Consider the following 6,285-nt stretch of genomic DNA (forward strand, 5'->3'; position numbering starts at 1 on the left):
GTCTACTATGGGTCTGTCTGTCTGTCTGTCTACTATGGGGTCTGTCTGTCTGTCCTGTCTGTCTACTATGAGTCTGTCTGTTTGTCTGTCTACTATGGGGTCTGTCTGTCTGTCTGTCTACTATGGGGTCTGTCTGTCTGTCTGTCTACTATGGGGTCTGTCTGTCGTCTGTCTGTCCTGTCTGTGTCTGTCTGTCTGTCTGTCTGTCTGTCTGTCTGTCTGTCTGTCTGTGCTGTCTGTCTACTATGAGGTCTGTCTGTCTCTGTCTGTCTGTCTACTATGGGTCTGTCTGTCTGTCTGTCTGTCTGTCTACTATGGGGTCTGTCTGTCTGTCTGTCTGTCTACTATTGGGGTCTGTCTGTCTGTCTGTCTGTCTATATGGGGCCTGTCTGTCTGTCTGTCTACTATGGGGTCTGTCTGTCTGTCTGTCTACTATGGGGTCTGTCTGTCTGTCTGTCTGTCTGTCTGTCTGTCTGTCTGTCTGTCTGTCTGTCCTGTCTGTCTGTCCTGTCTGGTCTGTCTGTCGTCTGTCTGTCTGTCTGTCTGTCTGTCTGTCTGTCTGTCTGTCTGTCTGTCTGTCTGTCTGTCTACTATGGGGTCTGTCTGTCTGTCTGTCTACTGATGGGTCTGTCTGTCTGTTCTGTCTGTCTGCCTGCCTGCCTGCCTGCCTGCCTGCCTGCCTTCCTGCCTACCTACCTACCTACTACTTACTACTATGGGTCCACTTTGAGACAGTACGGTAATGTTGTTCATCCATCTGCGTTCAGCTCTCATTCTTTCTGCCCTTCACAATAATGGTAATCCTCTTTGCTTTTCCTCACTTTGACCGTTGGGCACAGATTCATATTTATAATCTCATCGCTTTCTCTCTGTCTCTGACATCCTCTTTCTCAATCTCTTCTGCATTCATTCTCAAGCATTTCTCTTGTGGGTAAATTAAGAAAGTATATATATATATATATATATATATATATATATTATATATAGCTTCAGCAAAGCAGGAGAGACTTCCAAGTATTTTGTTGGTTTCATTTCAATGTCAACTGACACCGTCACTGACATGACATGGCTGTCGTATTCCTATTCTAAGATGGAGGATAAACCAAATCACTGCTGGGACTCTCCCCAATACAGCAGGAAAAAAAAACATGACACGTAATTCAGATCATGTCACCATTCGGTCTTTTTACATTCTAAGGAGTGGCTTTCACTCAGCACAACGGATAACACCTGTTCCACTGTGGATTGATACATCACCGGTAGTTCCAGACTGAAAATGTACACTTATTGGAATGTCAAGATAGTTATATATATATTGGGCCCATAATCAAACGGCTCAAACTTCTCAAGCGAATATGCTTAATGTAGAACACATTACAGTAGTAATAAGTAATAGGTAATTTCAGAGATTCAACTAACTTCTACGTCATGCAGTTTGAAATAAATCTACTTCCGTTGATCTTGAATATGATAACCTCCTCTCTTCTGTTTTTACTAACTTGTCTTTTCTCTTATGCCATTTTAATTTCCTAAATCAAGAGCGTATTAGCCAGTGATTTTACTAACGTCTCTCTCATTGAACACTGCGTTGTTTTGGAAGAGCTTGCAGGGATAGCATTTCATTGTACTGTTGACACCTGCTGTATCCTGTAACACGTGACAAATAAACTTTGATTTGATTTGCTGTATGTTTTTGACCCTTGACCTCTCACCTGAGTTTCAGTTTCAGCAGGTCGTCAGCCAAGTTGTCTCTCTCCACCTCCATGCGGGCTCGGTCATTGGACATGCCGTCCACCTGACGCCTCAGCTCTCTCATCTCCTCTTCGTACATCTCGGCCACGCGGGTCGGCTCGTGACCCCTCATCCTCTCGATCTCCACCACCAGAGTAGCGTTCTGCTGCTCCAGGAAACGGACCTTCTCGATGTAGCTGGCGAACCGGTCGTTCAGGTGTTGCAGCTCTGCCTTCTCATTGGTTCTGGTGTCCAGGAAGTCGCGGTTAGTGGCGTCGGCCAGGTTGAAGTCCAGCTTCTCACCCATCCCGGCGTACGAGCGCATCGCGCCGCCGGAGGAGGAACGAATGCTGCCGGAGGAGTAGCTGGGGCGGGCAGAGGTCTTGGTCATCTCGTACACTCTGGAGGACATGTGGCCCGCGCCGGAGGAGCCGGAGGAGCCGCGCCCGCTGTGGGAGAACATGGAGGACATGCCTGGGGTGGATCCAACACCGGAGCCGAAGGTCCGGCGGTAGGAAGAGGCTGACTGGGCGGATTGGGAGGAGAAGGACTTGCTCATGGTGGACGTTGTCCGAGGGTCTGGCTGGAGGAACTTGGTTGCTGTTGGAGGTGGATGTCTGAATGAGGGGCTGGAGGACAGGAGAGCTGCTATTTGTAGACATACAACGCCCACTCCATATCTCCAAGCCCCCTGCCTCCAACTCCCTCAATCACCCCACTCTCTCTGTCTCTGTCTCTGTCTCTCTCTCTCTCTCTCTCTCTCTCTTCTCATGTCTCTCTCTCTCTCTCTTCTCATGTCTCTCTCTCTCTCTCCTCATGTGTCTCTCTCTCTCTCTCTCTCTCTTCTCATGTCTCTGTCTATCTCTCGCTCATTTCTATTCCCACTCTTTGATTCAGCTGTCATAGGCTCTGGTTTCCAGTAGCAGTGTGGAGGCTAGCCAGTGTGGGGATGTAGTAGTTGTTGGAAGTGGGTGTGTAGGAGTTGTTGGAAGTGGGTGTGGGGGGGGGTGGGGGGGGTGTTAGTCTCATGGCCTTCTTCAAAACATGAGATTACGGTTATTAGTTACACATCTCTATCAGAGGGACAGAAACTAGTGGATCACGTATTTATTCTTACATTTTCAAACTATGCTGCTGTGTTAAAGGATTGTAGTCTTTTTTGATGGTTGGAAACTCTTCAGAACCCATCAAACTACTGTGTTTAGCTCCCAAATCACTGCCCTTTTTGTCGTCAGTTTTTATCCATAATATTGGGTTAGTAAAACGGAAACAGTTCCTACCCGAAATAGCTGGACGCAGCAAAACAATGTACTAGCTGTGATGTAAAACCTGATAGCAATATTTATTACACTAGCCTAGCCATTTATTGGTGAATTTTATTAATCATGCATCGACTGACTGCATCGATTTAATTCTGCCAAAAAAATGCCTTGAAACCTCYTATGAAGTTACGTTTTGAAGCAAATACTGCGGATTTGATATTTTACATCGATATTATAATTATTTGTTTTGTTTAATTTCTGCCAACTAGTTCAAACGGTGTCAGTTCCACTTTAACATTACATGGGTAATAATGTCTAGAATGAGCATTGTGACGCATATACGTGACACTTTAAGAATTCTATGGCAGCCATGTTTGCGCCTCATTAGCTTACATGGGGAATATTTAAATGTTGCTATGTAACCGAGTGTCTAGAATTAGAACGACGTTCAACATTCTAAAAGTTGGCCGAACACTCTAAATACTCTGGTCCCACCCCGAGTCATGTATATAGAGAGAGAGAGAGATTTGGGCCAATGCGGGTTCTATCTGAACGTTCTCAAGAGCGCCGCTTTCTCGTCCATAGCCGTTGCTGATTGGTAATAGAACGCTTCCTCGCTGTGCTGTTTATTACATAGCCGTTGCTGATTGGTAATAGAACGCTTCCTCGCTGTGCTGTTTATTACTGATAGTTTTCAAAAACCTACGAAGATGTTCAGTGAAAACAGATGCAACACAACACAGTGAAGGTGTTCTGTAATGTAACGATACGAGGTCATCTGTAAGTCTCTGCTAGGTAACGATACGAGGTCATCTGTAAGTCTCTGCTAGGTAACGATACGAGGTCATCTGTAAGTGCTAGAAGTTTTAAAAAGGAGACAATCACCGCAGGTATCGAAACAGTTTACAAAGTGCTGAACCTCCAGCACTTTAAGGGTAGAAACGACTAAGGGAAAACCGTGTAAGTGCCTTCTCACAGTCACAAAGACAAAAAACATCAAATTCAGAAGGATGCAAAGACGACCGATCCATAATAAAATACCACCAAAACACAACACCGGTAAGGAATTAAGTGTATTGTAAACGCATGCTCTATCGAAGGGGAAAATAGAGGAACAAATTCAATTATTACGAGATGACCTCGTATCGTTACTAGCAGAGACTTACAGATGACTCGTATCGTTACCTAGCAGAGACTTACAGATGACCTCGTATCGTACCTAGCAGAGACTTACAGATGACCTCGTATCGTTTACCCTAGCAGAGACTTACAGATGACCTCCGTATCGTTACCTAGCAGACTACTAGATGACCTCGTATCGTTACCTAGCCAGAGATTACAGTATGACCTCGATCGTTTCCTAGCAGAGATTACAGATGACCTCGTATCGTTACCAGCAGAGAGACTACAGAATGACCTCGTATCGTTACCTAGCAGAGACTTACAGATGACCTCGTATCGTTACCTAGCAGAACTTACAGATGACCTCGTACGTTACCTCACAGGTTCCACCTCATACACTAAAACTACAGATGACCTCGTATCGTATCCTAGCAGAGACTTACAGATGACCTCGATCGTTACTAGCAGAGACTCAAGATGACCTCGTATCGTACCTATAGCAGAGATTCATAGATGACCTCGTATCGCTTACCTAGCGCAGAGACTTCAGAAGTGAACCTCGTATCTTACCAGCAGAGACTTTACAGGATACCTCAGATCTTACCTCAGAGACTGTACCAGATGACTCGTATCGTTACCTAGCAGAGACTTACAGATGACCTCGTATCGTTACCTAGCAGAGACTTCAGATGACCTCGTATCTTAACCTAGCAGGGACTTACAGATGACCTCGTATCGTTACCTAGCAGAACTACAGATACCTCGTATCCGTTGCCTAGCAGAGACTTATACAGATGACCTCGCTCGTTACCTAGCAGAGACTTACAGATGACTCGTATCGTTACCTAGCAGAGACTTACAGATGACCTCGTATCGTTACCTAGCAGGACTTACAGATGACCTCGTATCGTTACCTAGGCAGAGACTTACAGATCGACCTCGTATCGTTTACCTAGCAGAGACTTACAGATGGACCTCGTAATTCGTTACTTAGCAGAGACTTACAGATGACCTCGTATCGTTACCTAGCTAAGAGACTTACAGATGACCTCGTATCGTTACCTAGCAGAGAGACTTACAGATGACCTCGTATCGTTACCTGCAGAGACTTTACAGATGACCTCGTATCGTTACCTAGCAGAGACTTACAGATGACCTCGTATCGTTACCTAGCAGAGACTTACAGATGACCCGTCGTAATCGTTACCTAGCAGAGACTTACAGATGACCTCTGTATCGTTACCTAGCAGAGACTTACAGATGACCTCGTTATCGTACTAGCATCAGAGACTTACAGATGACCTCGTATCGTTACCTAGCAGAGACTTACAGTATGACCTCGTATCGTTACCTAGCAGAGACTTAAATGACCTCGTATCGTTACCTAGCAGAGACTTACAGATGACCTCGTATCGTTACCTAGCAGAGACTTACAGATGACCTCGTATCGTTATCCTAGCAGAGACTTACAGATGACCTCGTATCGTTACTAGCAGAGACTTACCGATGAGACCTACGTATCGTTACCTAGCAGAGACTTACAGATGACCTCGATCGTTTACCTAGCAAGAGCTTACAGATGACCTCGTATCGTACCTAGCCAGAGATTACAGATGAACCTCGTATCGTTACCTAGCAGAGACTTACAGATGAACCTCGCTGTATCGTACCTAGCAGAGACTTACAGATGACCTCGTATCGTTACCTAGCAGAGACTTACAGATGACCTCGTATCGTTACCTAGCAGAACTTACAATGAACCTCGTATCGTTACCTAGCAGAGACTTACAGATGACCTCATCGTTACCAGCAGAGACTTACAGATGAACGTCGTATCTTTACCTAGCAGAGACTTACAGATGACCTCGTATCGTTACCTAGCAGAGACTTACAGATGATCTCGTATCGTTACCTAGCAGAGACTTACAGATGACCTCGTATCGTTACTAGCAGGACTTACAGATGACCTCGTATCGTTACCTAGCAGAGACTTACAGATGACCTCGTTTATATCCTACACTAGCAGAGACTTACAGATGACCTCTATCGTTACCTAGCAGAGACTTACAGATGTACCTCGTATCGACCTAGCAGAGACTTACAGATGACCTCGTATCGTACCTAGCAGAGACTTACAGATGACCTCGTATCGTTACCTAGCAGTTACAGA

The 6,285-nt window shown here is 45.4% G+C and overlaps 1 pseudogene; it reads right to left on the bottom strand.

Moving 5' to 3' along the window:
• LOC112077838 (desmin-like) overlaps positions 1–2,373 on the bottom strand; it is a 20,231-nt pseudogene extending 17,858 nt beyond the window's left edge.
• Between the last annotated feature and the right edge of the window lie 3,912 nt (positions 2,374–6,285).

The sequence above is a fragment of the Salvelinus sp. IW2-2015 genome, unplaced genomic scaffold (genome assembly GCF_002910315.2).
Source record: "Salvelinus sp. IW2-2015 unplaced genomic scaffold, ASM291031v2 Un_scaffold4961, whole genome shotgun sequence".
NCBI classification, from domain to species: Eukaryota; Metazoa; Chordata; class Actinopteri; order Salmoniformes; family Salmonidae; genus Salvelinus; species Salvelinus sp. IW2-2015.